This window comes from Teleopsis dalmanni, chromosome 2 (genome assembly GCF_002237135.1).
Source record: "Teleopsis dalmanni isolate 2A chromosome 2, ASM223713v2, whole genome shotgun sequence".
Lineage (NCBI taxonomy): Eukaryota > Metazoa > Arthropoda > Insecta > Diptera > Diopsidae > Teleopsis > Teleopsis dalmanni.
In genome coordinates, this window is record NC_051847.1 from 123,526,131 (window position 1) to 123,545,213 (window position 19,083).

General features: G+C 30.2%; 1 pseudogene; it reads right to left on the reverse strand.

Moving 5' to 3' along the window:
* Positions 1-19,083, reverse strand: LOC119677984 (annotated as a pseudogene).

Genomic DNA, 19,083 nt, shown 5'->3' on the forward strand with positions numbered 1-19,083 from the left:
GTTTTATTACAATTCAATTTAAATAAAAAAAAATTATTTTAGATATAAAACATTTAACAACGTCCATAATAATAGAGTACGGATTTTAAAAGTATAGTCAATTTAGATAGTTTTTTATATTGTAATTAATTTTATATGTTTTGCAATGTAAGGATTTTTTTTGTGATTTTTGTTTTTGTTTTAATATTTGAAAATGTACAAAACAAATTGAATTTTATAAATCATGCTTTAATCTAATCTTAGACTATACAGTTAATTCATCATAATTTTTTTATATTATATTTTAAATTTTAATTTGATATACTGCAATGAAATTTGTGTGGCAATAATTTGTTGAAAATTAGTTCGAAAAACAATACATAATATTTAATTAAGTTCAGGTTATAGTTTAAAATTTACACAATAAAAATGTAGCTAAGCCTTAGTCTGTGACTTCTAAAATAAATACACATGTCACTGTCAAACTATTAATATATTAATTCGTATTAGCGAATTTTATATTTGCTTATTGCATTTAAATATTACGTTTTAAAGTCAAAAGAATTATTTGCTTTACTGCTAACGCTTGTAGCGACTGACACAATGAAAGCATTTATCATTATGGATTGTTTCTGTTATATGTAGATTTTTGCATTAAATTTGATTGTGTGTGAATGTGAGAGATGTTAAAACAATTGCTAGATTAGCTTGTCAAGAGCGCAATGTTTATCTCCTTGACCATTTTAACGCGATGTAACATTTTCTGTAATGATTCTTTACTAAGGGCTTGCGTTGAATACCAGACAGGTGAGTCCGGCACACAGGAACGTTCTGGTTGCAAATAAAAGACATCATTACGAGTTTTAACGCTTTCAGGACTGTAAAAATAATTATTTCGTATTACTTGTAGAAATTTCAATTATTACATTAAGAAAATCCTTACCATTTTGAAAGATAAAATTCGTATAAACGAACAGGGCAACGTAGAGGATTTTCTTCGTTCTCTTGCTGTTCATACACTTTCTTTTTACGAGGATTAGCTTCTGTAATATAAAATAATATACAAAAGATTAGAAAATTATAACATTTTGTTAATTTATATATACATTTAATAATCTTGTTTTTTGTTTGTATCAATCCTAAACCGTTGAATCGATCTGCATGATATTAATACTACGTAATCTCTACAGAAATGGGTTTTTAACATGTGGATGATCCATACCAAATACCATATCAAATAAATGTTTAAATCAAATTACTAGCAAAACCGCTGAATCAAACTGTATGATATACTAGATAAGGAGGAACACATAGTCCAAAATTTTTATTTAGAGTTAATATCTGGGATTACCATCATTGAAAAATTTATTAATTTATAACTTTTCAAAGTCAGTACATTGAAAACCCGCCAGGTGATATATAGATGAAAGTTCTTGAATTGAATTGAATACTTAATTACGTTAAATATTATTTTTGGGTGTAATCGCACAAATTGTCAAGTTTAAGTTTTATTACATTTACCAGGAGCACCATTGGTGAAGATCATTGTTAAATGATATAGGTAGCATGAATGTATAGAGAATTAACTAATAATCATCATTGATTTTAAACCAGCTGTCATCGCATGTTACAGGATTACCATTCTTACCATTCTATTTTCTGTCAAAAAAATATCTTGTATCACACAGATAAACATCCATTGCGCTACAGTTCGTAAGTCCTGGTTTCATATAACTTACGTTAAGTCTTTTCTTCGTATCATATTAAGTCAAGTATCAGCAAGAACCTCCAAGTATCAATCCTCCAAACAATATATTCCAGGTCCCAGTCTAAAATTTTTGAAGGATGTAAAATGTCCCTCACACCCTGCAAGCCCTGTATGAACATAGTCATATGGTAAACAGTTCCTTGTGACGCATAAATATCTACGCCCCAAATATATAGCCCACCGCAGCTTTACTTTCATGTTCAAGTGCATATACAAATTTATTGATTTATGGCATTAACCATAAGATTAAGGTGACCATCTTCATCTTCCCCTTTACCTTAACACTCTTTCCATATACTATCTAAATGTGTAAGTTTAATCATCATTACGTGCGATTAATTTTGAAATTATGTGGGTGTTGAGAGTTAACTGAAATTAGTAATATATGCGAAAATAGTGTCACACAGAAGTGGCAATGGAAGACACTAAACTGAATTCGGATCAAAACCAAGAAAGTCTAAAATTTTAATAGAACACGCGTGAATCATCGATTACTTGTATTGCATTTTTGTGCAGACGAACCTAAGGTTAGTTGATGTGCTATTTTTATACTTATGATATATTAATACATGATACACTTGCAACATAGGCACTAGATTGACATTCGGTACTATGACATCAGTAGTAGTAAAGTAGTATTGATGGCATATAAAATGTGACTTCTTATAGTTGGAGACTGATCTTAAATCAGATTGGAGGTACTTATGTGAAAAAACAGTCTCGAGTCTAATCATTAAAAGGCTTATAAAATGATGGATAACTTATAGATTAGCATATGATGATGATAATGATTGACGATAATGAGAAGAAAAATGCTATATATTTGATGTGACTCGAAAGGTATCATGCAATATGATTCACTTCTGCCTGACCGAACGATGGATTGTAATCTATATTGATAACAATTTATGCGACTAAAGATGGAAATCGAAAAAAGGGTCCTTGGTTAAGCAATTTTGATGCATTCACTGTCTTTTCTTGCTGGCGTTAACTTGAAAAAGAGCTGTACCATATTTATTGGCACTTATTAAATTTTTTTTTTTTATAACAAAAAAATAATGATTCGAGTCGAAAAATAGCAAAAGGTAGTACAAAAAAAAAAAAAAGAGACAATGCACTGAATAGTATTTAATAGAAGTAGAAGTAATATTTGATTGTGCCGATGTTGACCATTAAACTTGATTATTACAACTCTTAGATCAACTATTGTTTCGTATACTACCTTACATAACTAAAAGTCTTCAGAACTGACTTAAATTAGATCTGATTTAAATTAGATACCACGTATAAGAAGTAACAGTACTGTATTAATATGTTAACAAAATTAATAGTAAAGTAGTTGGCCACCAAAAAAATAGAAATGTTTATTACTTACCAAGTCCAGCTTGCGGCGGATAAAAACGTAGAAGGACATTACGTGTGCCTGGTGCTTTGGTAGCTTGCGCCGAACGCTTCCAATGCTTCATGATATGCGAAAATGATAATTGCATGTGCTCCTCAACAGTCTAAAAATAATAGTTCGTCGTATTTTATATAGTTTCTACAAATTAATTGAAAATTACTTACAGTCAAATTAAAGTGTTTTGTATTGAAAAACATCAAAGTACTGAGCAGAACATGTGGAGAATGTGCCCCCAATTGCTTGCATTCCCACAAATGTTCTTCTTCAACACGTGTAACAATGTATTCTGTTAAAGAAAATTGAATTTTTTGTAATAAAATTAAAATAAAATGCTGTGGATTCTATATATAAAAGTAAAGGCTATATGATAATAGATGCATAATATCTGTTAAGACCAGAAGTATTCTTTTAGGACTACGTAATCAGTTTCAATTATTGTCTAAAAAAAAAAAATGTATATATATATAGAAAGAAGTATATATAATAAAATTTTTATAACTCATTTGCAATTTCTCTAACTCTTTGCAATATTTTGGTCCGTTCATCTTAAAGGCGTTAACCTCTACAATCCGAATAATACACATTCTTCACCTGAGAGGTAACCCTTATCTTTACAAGTCGAAGTTTGAAAGTCGACCTCTACAAACTGAAATTAATGTCTAATGTCAGTGATTAATTTATTTTCGAGAATAACGCAATTACATACTTGCAAAATCTCTTCAATTATAAGAAGATGTTATTACTATTCACCAATAATGGAGTATAAATATTTACTTTTGACAATATATATTTATTCAAAAGTTGAGATTTAATAATAATTAAACTAAACCCTATGATTTCATTTTTTTCCTTAACCTCCATAACACGAAAAGTTGAATTATAGAAATTTTACTGAAATTATTTTTGCTATTCTCCCAATTCCAAACCCAGCCCATGATCTGTACATTATTTTAAATAAAAATTCTCGTCCGATAACTTAACAGATTTTGCGATAAATTAATGCCTTTGCTTTTAAATATCTTTAACAAAGTCCCATACTTACGTGAATCATTATACAAAACCGAAAACTTTCTTGCAACTTCATCTAAGCAATCAGTGAAGCGTTCGTAGTACGGATCTGTAAATATGTTGTCGATACGCCCATTTTCGTACAGATACTGTTGTATACCTGAAATGAAAAAAAATTAATGAGAATTATATTAGTGTTTATTTACTTTGTTATATAATTAATTTCTATTAAAATAAATCCAATAAATCTATTTCAAGTTATCGCAATAAAGCTAAATTGACCTTCATTATTTGTCAATAATAACCCACAAACTTGTTAGACTTTGCCACAGTTGTTATAATTTAGTGAGTATTATTAAATATTATTAAATATATGTATGTATTATTCATCTAAACATGAAAACGGACATCTGTTGGAGAACACTCTTATAACATATTAGCAACGTGTGACACAGTGTTCCATAGCCTATTCAACAAGTAACATTACAAATAACATTACTACTACTTTCTCGGCAATAGCCTATTCTAGTTGTTTTATCTCTAGTGGTTGGCTAACTATTTGGGTGCATCTATTTCAAAAACAGAAGCTATAACTATTAAAGGAAAATTCATAGTATACTCCAATCTTCAATCTTCCTATCTAATTCATATCCCAACCCATATATTGATGTGTTGTAATTCGTCTAATGTTTAGAATACTTTAGAATACTTTTTTCTCGATGTCTTCCTTTATAAATTTCTTTTCCATTATTCATATTTTTCCAGAGATCCAACATGTTTTACCGATATTCATTTTTAAAAGTCAATATTAATTTTTTAATACAATTATTTCATTACACCAACACTCGCTCTTTGCAGACCGTTTTTTTTTTGTTTCTGAGATATATTATTTTTGTTATAGCTATGTTTTACATAAAGCGGATATTACACATCATACTATACTTGGTGCGAAATTGCTTGCTATTATACATCATGCTGATACACTGCCGATATTATTTTGAACACTTCCAGAAAAAAAAACAAAAAATATACTACAAAAAAAAAATCATGCGTGTATTTAAATGATGCTTTCGATTCCACCCATTAAAATAGAATAAAATTTTGCATGTAAACCGACAAAAATCCGATTGCATACGAAAAAGCATGCGGAAGTCGAACGAAAAAACACGAGGAAGTCGGACGTAAAATCAAAATATTTTGATTTCCATCCGTCTCCTCGTCATGCCTGCAAATATTGCTATTACACATGCGATTTGACACAAATTTCGCATTCTACGCATCAAGTATGATACCTGCTTAAATAAATAAAACTGTCACGTTACATTGTCGTTTGACTATTTTTTTCTAGTAATATTGGTTTAGCAAGAGACAAACATATTGCCTAATATTAGTGATATTATGATTATGAACAATGACTCACTCATTAAACTTACCAATTACTAAACTGAACCCACCTACCCACGAAACTCATCTATTTTTATCAATAAATTATACTAATTCTATTATTATACTATACTATCGGTCAATTATACTATACTATATACTAAAACTCAAATAGTATTTGTTATCGATACCATATATATAACAAATCATTAAGCAGCACTACTATTATTTTAATTATATGATATCACATTAATTAATTTTTTATTCACATTTACCTCAGCGTGTAGATTGGTATCTGGTGCTACGTACCTTCGGTTTTTCGACTTTTTTACATGGAAATGGTCTTCTTCTCTGCTGTCATTTGTAAAGATCTTGTTTTGAAGTGGCCTTCTTTTCTACTTTTTTTTTGATTTTTTTGTATCCTGTTTCCAGCTTCACGAAGTATATTTCAGACAATGTTTTGCTTCGGTTTATCATGCTGTCGGTTGTTTATAGCTGTGTCGGTGTTGACTGCTCTTTGTAAAAGCCCGGACGTTTACAGGTGGCGGTTGCGGCGGCGACTGGAGTGATCGACCCGTTTGCCGCCACTACATTACTATGGTTTTGTAATGATCATTTTTTTTTTTTATTTTTTAGTTCAATAATTTACCGTTTGCGGTTCTTTTGTGTGGTGTTGTAAATGTGCGCGTTCTTATGTGCCATGCATCATTCACTAGGAAACAGGTGGCGGATTTGTTTTGTATTTGCGTTTGCTGATTCAAGATCGAACTAGATGCTATTTCCCTGCTATTTTTGATTTGTGGACATTTTCCCTACGATGTTATTTCATTCTTCTCTGTTGTAATTGTTATGTGTTCAGCGCTACGGTCGGGTTTTATCTCATCTTCCGAGTCGGAGTCCGATTCACGTTTCTCTTCAGCAACCATTTCAGCCATCATTAGTAGTTCTGCTTCGAATGGATCAGCTGGCATTTTATCTTGTATTTTCTTGATCTCCTTCAGTATACCTTGTGCTGAATTTCTAGTTGTTGGAATAAATATAGGCACAGGTATTGGTAGAGGTATAGGTACCGGCACTGGAAATGGTGCCGAGTACATATACATCGGTTGTGGAACATAAATCGGCACTGGTATTGGTATTAAAACCTTCTTAGAATAATCTTTACCCGTTTGTGTTGCTGTTGTTGTTACAGTTGGTTCAGTTTGAAAGCCAACAGTACATGTTTGTGGTCGACAACTTGTTTGAGCGTTACGCACCTTTGGCGGTAATGGCGGTACCGTAACAATTTTTGTTTCAGTTTGTGTTATGATTTTTTCCGGTTGTATCACTGCTGTTTGTGTACCACGTTTGCTGCTGCTAACAGGTGGATCTGGCTGCGGAGGTGGTGGTGGTAACTTTGGTGGAGAAGGTGATCTTGCATAATCAACAGGTTTACGTACACGTCCACTACGTACTACTATGTTGTTGGTCGTTGTTGTTGAATGCTGTTGTTGAGTTGTAACTGGTGGTGCAGGAGGAGGCGAATCTACCTTTCGTGAACGTTGACCACGAGAACGACGTACAGTAACGCTACCGATCATCGTCTCTGTTTCACCGCTGGCAAGCGACGACACTGTGGAAATAACTGGCACAGTTGGACCCTTATTTGCTGCCGATTTTTTTATTGGCAATTTAATCTGAAAAATATTTATATTATTTATTATTTGACAATACTCGAAACAGCTGTATGGTCAGCCAAAAATTCAATTAATTAAATAATATAAAAAATAAAATTTTTGTTGTTGTAGTTCACTACTGTTCGAAAAAACCTCTTTATTATTTATTATAAAATATTAGAATAAATTATGCAATTGTAAATTTAAATGTTATAAGTGTGATTTAACAATTACTTTTAAGGATTTAGCTATAAACAAAATTAATTTATAAAGCGCATTATAAACAAATAGAAGCTCGAATTGCGATCATTTGTTTATACTTAGTAATACATAGGCGACAACATTTTAAACGTAATAAAAAAACTAATTTCACATAAACAGAAATCGTAAAATCTCAATCTAAGTAATTCTCATGGAAGAGTAAAAACATACATTAAACGTGTGATTTCATAGCTCCGAAGAGCGATACAGCAAGCCAACAGTTTATTTTGTATGTGCAGCCCTTTGCACCTTATAGCATATGCGGGAACTAATATATATAACAGTTTATTTTGTAGATTAAACTTACAAATTTAAGACAATAATACCTACATCAAAAAATTTGTTTTGTTTTGGTATATCAGAATATTGATCAGAATATATTGACTAAAAATAAATCTGTGTTTAAATTTTTATCGGGCTTTAGGTCATGCTTTTAAAATTATATTTTTATATAATAACACAGTTGTAAATATTTGTAATATATTTTATTAACAGATATTTCGGTCTATATTTAGGACTAATTTCAGTGTTATGATAATCATAAAAAAAAAAATGGACAATTCGATTAAAAGTTTAAATCAGCAACCATGCCAATAAAAACTAACGGAACACCATAGATAGCAAAATTATCATAATCTCGTCCACATATAAGGAAGTAAAGGTTTTTTTTATAAAAAACTCTAGAATAAAACAAAAGGAAAGGAAGTAAAAACATAACAATGGTCTACAAGTAGAACGAAATATATGTTAATAAAATATATTACATAAGTTAACAATTGTGATAAATTTTTATCTAATCTTAAGTTTGTTTTTATATATAAGTTATTTTATAAAAATACGACAGTAAATACATTCTAAAATTAGATCTTAAAAATTAATTATAAGAAAAGTATTTGGGTTTTTAAATTTTTTATTGATTAATTTTTATTAATTAATTTTTATTAATTAATTTTTATTAATCTATATACTGAAATACACTATTGAGATAAAAAAATCGTATATGCTTTTTATCTAGTGTAAAATGAGATCTATTGTGAATGGCTACTCGCGGCCATTCACTGCCACGTACAGTTTCAAGGAATAAATTTAAAGAATTAAGAATAATAAATTTCACGTAAATTACTTTATAAATTAGAACTAATTTTACTGCAAAATAATTTATTAAATAAAATAAAAGAAATATACATGCGTGTTGAGGCAAGTTTCTTACTTCTTACAATTAATTTAATATTTAAATTATATATAATATTAAAAATAATATTATATATAAATTTAGTATTTAATTATAAACAATGTTATGAAATTTATTAGCAATCAGTAAATGTATGTATAATTTAAAAAAACAATCTCTTGCCGGTCTCCTTATTGTACCATTTTTTCCCCCATTTATTTTTAACAATACTTAACGATAAGTTTCAATAATCTTTAATTTATAATATTGCAAATTATTAGAATTAAAGTATTTCTTGTAAAATACTTCAATCACTAATAAAAGGAAGAAAATCAGGGTTGATGCCCTTCAAGAACTGCTTCTTATTGCAATCTCTTTGTTAGTACTTTTCTTCTTAGCCTTTCCTACTGCCATTAAAAACTTTCCTTTCCTTACTATGACGCAATATTTACTTACTTTTCCATTGTTTTTTTTACAAGTATTACTACCAAGAATTATCGTAGGAACAGCATTGTTCCGAGTATGACGCATTCTGAGACTATATTTCGAAAAATAGCTTCTGCATACTGTCAAAGAATCTTTACATTCGGAATCCAAAATTCTCAAATTTTCTGCCCAAATTTTATTTGTCTTTTTGATTTTTGATTTGTTCATTATAGACGCACGAGATAAAAAAAAATCGTAGTAAATCGTAGCAGCTAGTCTAAAATAAAGAACCATAGACAATATAGCGAATGATTTTTATGCCCACAAAAGCCGATTGTGTTAAAACTTTGAACCAAAATAAAAGGCACAGTATTGCCAACTTACACGCAACTCATATATGAAATAGTAATATATATTTCTTTCTTTCTATTTCTATTCTACTCTATTTATGTAATAGATTATCACGTTGTTGTAATTAATTAATGATAAATATTTTATTTCCTTGAACCGACATAAAAGGCACAGTAATGCCATTTCTTTCTATTTCTATTCTATTCTATTTATGTAATAGATTAGATTTAATTTATCCCGTTGTAATTAATTAATGATAAATATTTTACTCCTTTGGCAATAAATGAATTATTTATTTCATAGAGATATACAGAAACGATGCGTTGAGATTTTTTTTTTCCAAATATATGTAAATGTGTTTACACTTATACATTTACATTTATAATTATCAGTTTTGTACATATATTCTACATAAAAAAACATTATTTTAAATACAAAGTGAATCGATGCGAATAAAAAAAATGGTATATAAAAATATACCAAATAAAAATGAAAACTGCTAATATGTGAAAAATTTATAGAAAAAGTTAACGAAAAATGGATAAAGTATGCTATTACAGAACCATTCGATAATGAGGATCCTAAAAACAAACTCACTTCTGTTTAGACCATAACAATATCAACTAGTATATTGGGAAAACAGCTGTCAAACCGAGTTTTTAAAAGAAATATGATTTACACCACCACATAACAGCACAATGCTTATGCACTGTAACTATGGTACATAGGGTCCGAATTCAACACTCACTAAAGTCTGGACTAAAACAAAGCTTTAAAAAACCTGTGGCTATGTTTTAAGAATTATATTACTTTTATTCGAAAAGAAACCTACTGTGAAATCTACATAGACGCTTGAGTTCATTTGGTTTCGTTAGGGACCTATTGTTCTATGCATGACTTACAACCAGTCAAATAAGCCTAATCTACACTTCCCCATTAATGGATTCACAATAAATCATTTTTGATCTTGAGACATAAAGAAAGTTGTTCTTTTACATAATATATGATGAAGAAAAAAAAGAGAAAATAGAAAGCATAAGTTCGGTGTCACTGCACCTCTCTTTCGCTCTATGAAAATTTTTAATAAACTGGAAACGTCAATCTATTAGTTTTAAGCAACATCTCAAAAAAACCAAATTATTACTAAAGTATTAAATATATAATATAAAAAAAGGATATAAAGGGCAGTGCAATAAATTTTTATTATTATGGCCGTGTGCAAGTTCGAGTAAATTGAGGTAAAGCGAATTTAAATTTTCTAGGGATTTTTTGCACTGCACTTATGAAAATATTTATTTATTTATTTATTAAACTTATTTATTATTTTTGGTTGAAAGTTTTAAAATTTATTTATTAAACATCTTAAAGGATTTTCACAATGGTAACACCTAATTTACCTAATATTTATATAATATACCCTACTCGAAATTCTGATAAATACCAGCAATCGGTGCCATACCGACATAATTTATAATTTCCCTCAATTTACTCGAATTCGCACACGGCCTATGTTGTTATAGCCCAAGTTTCCCATTTAAACATGACTGCAGAAAACGAATAGAGTATACTATAACAGTAACAAAAAGAAGGAAGAAATATATAACGAATAATTGATAGGAATTGGTAAAATATATAGTAAATTGTGATGCAAAGGTATTAAAGTATGAGTAAACGAAGAAATTACAATAAGACCATTGGATTCCTATTTAAAAAAGTACTGGTTAACCCTTATAAAATATTATCAAATATACTCTTTACATTAAATAAAGAGTATATCAACATATGCATCGGGTTTCTGACAGAACACTGCCAGCTGAGAGGTCATCACAATTAAATTGGCTTTTTAGAAAGTTGTATTTACTGATTTGCTGGAATATTTAAACGTCTAAACATAGTCTATGTGAATGCCATAAACTGATCATAAGCAGACTCATCCAACTGGAGGACAGACTTGTTTCCCTTTTAATATATGAAACATTACAGAACCGTCAAAAGGTGGCAGAGTCAGAATCATTAAAAACCTAACGATCAGATGAAATCGCTTGGGGTTGTAATCCACACTGAATTATTAATAATATTGACTGGCCTAGTGTATAGAGTGTTATCAACATTCACTTTATAAATATACATATATAATAATTTATCTGATCTATTTCTTTAAAAATATAATTTAAATTTATTTAAAAGTATTTGATATCTTACCTGAAGCGGTTTCTGCTGGGACTGTTGTGAAACTTTCAACTTCACACGTTTCGGCAAACCCGTTGGGAAGGGTGCATTGCTTTTGGCGGTGGCCTGCGCATTTTGTTGTTGCTGCTTCGTTTGTGTTGTCTGATTATCAGCGTCCAAGGTGAGTGGTGCTCGTGCAAATTGCCCTTGGAACTGCATTACACACTGATATGTGCAAAAATTGCGCATTGAAGCATCAGACATAGTCAAATGGTATTGTGGCGTAGCTTGATTAGTACAATTGTCACATTTGGCTACCGTCCGTGTGAAAGCGTTTATAGACATGCCATACAATGTTAAACAGTTTAACGAACACATCAACACTTCTTGTGCATCCTGTTGCTTGTATATCATATCAAAGTTATATTTCTTTACCTTGCACCACTGACAAGAAACAATGCGTCTATTGACAATTATATACACATTGAGACAAATGCGTGAACAAAAAACTTTTGCACGAACTTCCGTATAAATCGTGTACGATTCAGCACCTTTACGCTCGAAGTACTTGCAGCACATTCCGCATTGATCGGCTACAATATTGCTGACAAATTTGAATGCCGAGAAGCAGGGGTTCGAACAGAAATTATGTTCCTTATCATCGAGCAGAATTTCCACACGTACCGGCTTATCATTATTACAAACGGCACACATAGCATTTCTTAGTTTTTTCTTAGGATTGCACATAACGTCGTAGCGTTTCAAACAGCTCTGTGAACAGAAGTCTTTAAATTGCTCTTTGTCACCAACTGGTGCTAGGAAGCCTTCATTACCGGATGATATATCTTTCTGACAGCAAGAACAGGTTTTTAGTCCTTTCTTAAATTCATTCAAACAGGTAGCGCAACAAAATTGCCGTATATCGAAACCAAAGCGTACACAATACTTTCCGAGCGCCTGATGTGGTACTTCACCATGACAAGTTTCACAAGATGCACCAAGTGTGCGTTGATACTTTCCCAAACAAATTTCATTGCAAAAGTCCATTGTTTCCCAAAGTAGAGTTTTATCGCTTAAGACAATTTCCTTATAACATTCCGCACAACGGCGTGTGAAGCTAGCGACGCGTTCCAATCGCGCCGTCTCAGCTTCTGCAGCACTACGTGCGACAACACGCGATTCCGCGTTGTTAACCTTTCTTGAGGGCGAACTTGTCGAAATTGTGGCACCAATATTACGTACACGTATTGAATGGCGTTTAAGTTTAAATTTGTCTGGTTCTTCTGCGTTCAGCAAATTAAAGCAGACATCATTGCATATTTGATACAGCTCATCGTCCTGCTTGAAGAAGTATTTACATGGTTTAGTTTCTTTACATTGTAGACATTTTGGCATTTTATATTTCCTACTGATGGAGCCATCTTTTTTACCCGTCTCACTATATGCATCGTCTAGTGTTGCTTGTTTCATTGTTTCATTATTTAGTTCTTCAACTAAGAATTTTTTCCGTCTAATGAAGTATTTGCCTGGATTATTAGCTATAAGAGTCTCGCAGCATTTTTGCTCACAGAGATACTGAAACTCTAATGTTTCGGGACTCTTAATACGAAAACCACATTCCTTCTCCTCACCACACTGCTTGCATATTTTACGAGTAGACACAATCCATGCAATTATAATTTTTGATACTGAACCTGTTGTTGTGCTTTGCATTTCTTCAAGTAAGGGTTCTTCTGGATCTGGTGCTTCGCTCACCGCATTATTTTCTATTTAACAACACAAAGAAAAAAAAAAATTAATTAGATTTCAATTAAAAATGTTTACAAAAATTCATTAATCTTTTTTATATTCAAAAATGATATTAATAAAATATTATTTTCTATTTATGTGAAAAGTTAGTTTATATGAAAAGTTAGCAGATCTCACCTTCACTACCACTACTGGGTATGGCTGCTTCAGCCCCAGCTGCGTTAGCTTGAGCTTCCGCGTCTGCTATTGCAAAAAATAAAAACACTATTTTAATGATTGTTTATTATGTATATTGTAGTTAATAATTAACTAAATCTATTACAAACTGTTCTTTTGCAGTGTTTATAGAGGGATAACTAAATCATATAAAAGTCCAAACTAAGCATAAAATTTGTTCAGTCTTTCACAGGAGTGCTCATGTTAGGCAGACGATCAAATGATCGTTGATCCAACATTTGTTGTTACTTTCAAATGTCGTGATGAAGGATCATTTGATCACCTCCGTAACATGGCCCTTAACAGAAATTCATTTCTTAAATTTTCCCTAGCTATAAAAATTTAAAGCAATACGCAAAGAAACTTTACATTGTATTGAAGAAACTGCGTCTTCTCTTCACAACAATGGTTTTGAAAAGCTCTCTCTTGAAAGCTATTTAAACATTGGGCAGTTTTAGGCACAGAAAACCTATAATTTTCTGATTAAAAACGTTGAACTGGTTCGAACATCTATATGATTTTGTTATCTCTCGTTTACGTGTAGTTATATTAATGGGACTTATACAAACACTTGTACTAATATTTTTGCAAAATTTAATAACAAATGTCTAGTAGGATCATGTGAGGCCCTATGCTCCACTCGGAGAGAAGGATAGCAGCATATAAGTAAGTAAGTAGGATCGTGTAATAGGATGATATAATGTAAAACACATACCCATAACATTTTACAATGAAAGACAAGTTTTAGCTTAATAACATACAAGTTTCTCTTTTAAATAAATATTCAGTGCAGGTAATTAGAGAGAGATTTTCTGATATACATACTTATACAAGAAGCCTAGTCTAATCGCAAATGACTTGTTGTAAAACTATATATAACGAAATTTGAAATTCTTGGACATTAAATAAGCAGCAAAGAATGGAAACAATTAAAATACTTTTACCCTTAAATCTCTCATAAGGATAAGGAAAAAAGTAATCATTGGGGACTAGTGGGTAGTAGTCAAACTGATATTGAATGAGATCAGTCGCTAATGGCTTGAAATGAACTTTATATAATGAAATTAGCATAACAAACAATTACAAAAAATATCAACAATTAGAAAACTTTTTCAGATAGTTTAGGAGTTATACTAATATTATGTGAGAGTCTTTCATTTAATTAGTTAGTATCAAAATTATATTAAGTTAACATAATGATAAAGATAGAAAGAAATAGTATGTTATAAAATACAGAGCAAATAAAATTTTAGAAACAAATGAAACAATTTAGGTTAAATCTAATGTTTTATGAATGTGAATTCAACATAAAATAACATAATAAATCAAAATATGAAAAAAAAAAAAATTAAAAAAACAAAATATATATATCTTTTTTTTATATAAATAATTTAAATTTAAAAAATTAACTATATATATATATATACTCTTTTTTTTTGAGAAATTCACTCTTTGAGATTTTCAAAAATATTTCATAATATTTTTTTTTTATGTTGAACAGAGTAACAATATTTCATTGTACAATAAGTTTAATCAGTTTTAATTATACCAAATAGTATATAACAGCTAATATGATATGAATCTGTTGGCCTTCTATCTAATAACGATATTTTTTATTACTATAAGTAATAAATTATATTATTTATTAAATTTATTTATTTTACCAATTAAATTAATTATTAAATTGTAATAATTATTAAGTTTATATTAAAGTAATTAATATTGATTGAATTCAATTAATATTGAATATTGAATATTAATATTAAATTAATTCTTAAATTGAATGATTTTTTAAATTAATTATAAATTAAAATTATATATTTATCATATTTAAATTTAATTTAAATATCGACATAAATAACGAAATATCAGAAGTATTTAATTGAAGATATTAACACAACAAAAGAAACCAATGAAATCAGTGGGATCCAAAACGGTATACACAAATCATAGTGCTAAACGACATCAACAATAAGTTTCGATAACATATACCGATTTACAAAGGAATAAAGTCGTATCTGGTTGGCAGAAATCATACGAAATTAGCTAGAAATGTAAAATACTTCAATCGGAGTAAAAATATATATCCTGCCTCTTTATAATATGTCTCCTTTACAGCGTTATAAACATCTTAACTTAGCAAACACTTTATATAAATATTGTAAAAAAAATCAAACAAAATATCAACTAAAAAATAAGAACATATAATTAAAATTTAAAATAACAATGAAAAACAAAAAAAGAAGAATTTGTATGAAACATATTAAAAAAAAGTTTACAAGTAAATAAATATTTGATAAATATGTAACAAACCATTCGCGTTTTCCTCAACCGGTTCTTCAGCATCTGCCACTTCCTCTGTAACCTTTTCTAGCTCAGCTTCCTTTTCTTTCTCCATTTCAGCTATAGCAGCTTCATCTTCTTTTTCTGCATTTTCTCTAGCTAGTATAGCTTGTTCTTTCTCAGCATCCGTCACTTGTGTTTCCGTATCATCCGGTATAAGGCAGACATCAGATTCTTCTGGTTCTTGTACATTTTCGACTGGTTCTAAATAAGCATAATGTTAAAAGTTTTATTTTCACATATTAAAAGTACTACGTATAAAAAATTTTACCATCTTCATGTTCTGCTTCTTCTTCTTCTGCAGTTTCTGTGTCTTCCGTTTCAATAGTATCTGCAACACTCTTTTCTGTGTTATCTGTTGCAGCGGTGACATCTTCGTTATCCACGTTATCAGCTTCAGTTATCGAATCAACAACTAAACTTGTGGTTGGCTCATCCGTCAATTCTAACGTTCCTATATCCTCAATGCTTTCAATTGTTTCATTATTTTTTTCATTTTCTTCGGTTTCTGTGACTGTACTATCATCAACAACATCTTTACCATAGCTGTCATCAGCATCTAACTCAACAGGATTCTCTTCATCTACTGTTTCATTCACATCTAATATATTTGAACGCAATTCTTCTTCCTCTGCCTCTGTAGAGTTTTCAGTTGTTTGTTTATCGACTACAGGCGAATTACTCACTGAACGCATTTCAACATCAGCTACGTCCTCATGCTCTTCTTCATCATTATTATCAATTTCCATTGCCAAATCTGATGGTTTAACTGCAACTTCGTCATCGTTTGTTATGTTTGTAGGAAGTGTCATATCCGATTCACCTAACATATCTGATTCATCAGCTGCGGATGTACCACTTGCTAATACACTTGCATCAACTTCCTCAAAATCTGCCGACTGCTCTACATCCGCATTTTCTTCAACACTTTTGTCATTATCAACATTATCACTGTTGTCAACATTTTCGATATTACTTTTTTCCACAACACTGAATTCAGCTTCAAGTTCTTCCTTTGGTTCTAGTTTGTCTTCCTCTATACTATCTTCGTAGAGTAATTTCTCTTGGTAGCTTTCATCAATTTGTTGATCAACTGGTGTGGCTCTAGAATTATCATTTACTTCGCACTTATCATCAGAAATTTTTTCCACTTCATCACTGGTTGTCGGTACAGTTACTTCCTTTGAACTATCACCTTTTCTGGCATCTGTATCTATTGGGGCTTCTGTATTTATTGGAACATCTGTATCTATCGGAACATCTGTATCTATCGGGGTATCTGCATCTATTGGAGCATCTAATGGTGCAGCTGTTGGTGTATCTGTTGGATTATCTGCTGGGATATCTAGTGTTGCTGACGTTTCCGGTAGTTCAGATTCTGGTCTTGCCAATGAATCAGTAATATCCGTTGGAAACGAGTCTAAGCTTGTAATATCTTCCATTGAATGTTTTAAGATATACCTCCGTAGATAAATAGTTAAACATTAACTGCAAAACAAAAAAATTTTAAACTTTATAAAACTGTTTAAATTCATTTCTTCTATTTTTAGAATATTTCTTCTATTTTTTCGATATTTACTTCATGGTAGGAATAATTAAAGTTTCGATGTTGAAACCGTCTTATATTTTTTTGTGGATTTTTAACTATTAGCACTTTTTAAAAATAACACCTATTTCCTGTTTAGTGCTGCTTAGAACCACATTATTTGATTTGGGGTTTCCCAAAAAAATTCAATAGCATTATTATTATGTTTTTGTTGTTGTAACTCGCTTCGCAGATCTACCAAACAGGCAGATAAATAAGTTTTAAGACAGTCCACAGAGAAGGGTTTGGTTGTATGATAAGATTAGGAAAATTATGTGGAATGAAGAAACGGGTTTCAAAAGTGTAAACCTACAAGCTATCTGGGCTAAAATTAGTGTGTGTAGTTTAAGTAATTAAATAAAATATTTCGACGACGTTGTGTGTGGTAATTCTGTAGTTGGAGAACATTAAAAAAAAAAAAAACTTATATCATAATATTATCAAAATCTGCATATAATAATTAATAAATATTTATATTTTCCTTTAAAACCGTTGATAATGAAATAGATATATACAAGAACAATTTTAATTAAACCGCTCTAACTAAAATCGTTTAACTGAAGGTAGATAAAAGTAGGTAATGTAAATTCAAGTATCAGATATTAATACAATTATACTGTAATATTATTCAAATTGAAACCAATAGCAAAATATTTCAAATTATTTTTTTCGTATTTTAAATTGAATTTTATATAACCACATAATATTACTATTTCTTACTGATTTTAATTTAAGAACCATTACACTATCGTGAAAATAGTGTAAATATATATCTTCATAACCAAGCCAGTATAGAGTACTAACTTAACTAAAAATATTCTCACATGGCCACTCTCAAAATATATTTTCCCGCCGTTGTGACGCGCAACTAAATTCTTTGCGACAAACAAAATCGAAGTAACAAAGCGAATATCAAGAGAGTATCACATTATCGAAAGGAATTATATATATATTACAGAACAAAGGGCTTATACCGAGTTATTTAGTTTATCATTTCTAAAACCATAAAATAAAATTTATAAAATTTGCTTGCATTTTACATTTATTTACCTTAGTGTAACAATTTGGTTGAAACACCAAAATTAGTTTTTAAAGTAAATGGCAATACGCCACAGTAATGTAATAAACGAAATGTACAGCACTCACAGTGGGACCTGACGATTAATACATACTATAATAAGCGAGGAATATAAATAATCGAAAAAATCAAACACCTCGTTTCACACAGCAAACGTGTTACCAAATTTTTCATAAGTAAATATTTCTATTACTTTAGAGTTTTCTCAATAAAACTTATTTATATAATTTAAAAGTAATAATATCTTTTATTGAACGCATATGTGTAAGCGACGAAAAACTGCACTGCATAATAAGGCGAACTATGTACAAGCGGGAAGGGAGCACTGTCAATTTTTATTTCTTTTCATACACTTTTTGTTATTAAAATAATGTTATATGTTCCGTATATTTTTTTAGAAATTTAAAATGTATACACTTTTTTATTATTTAAAGTATAAATTTTTATTATATATTCATCTGAAAACATACAAAACGTACAGCCCAATTCGTCGGCTTTAGTGCACATATACGCCAAAAAGACAATTAATACAACTGTGC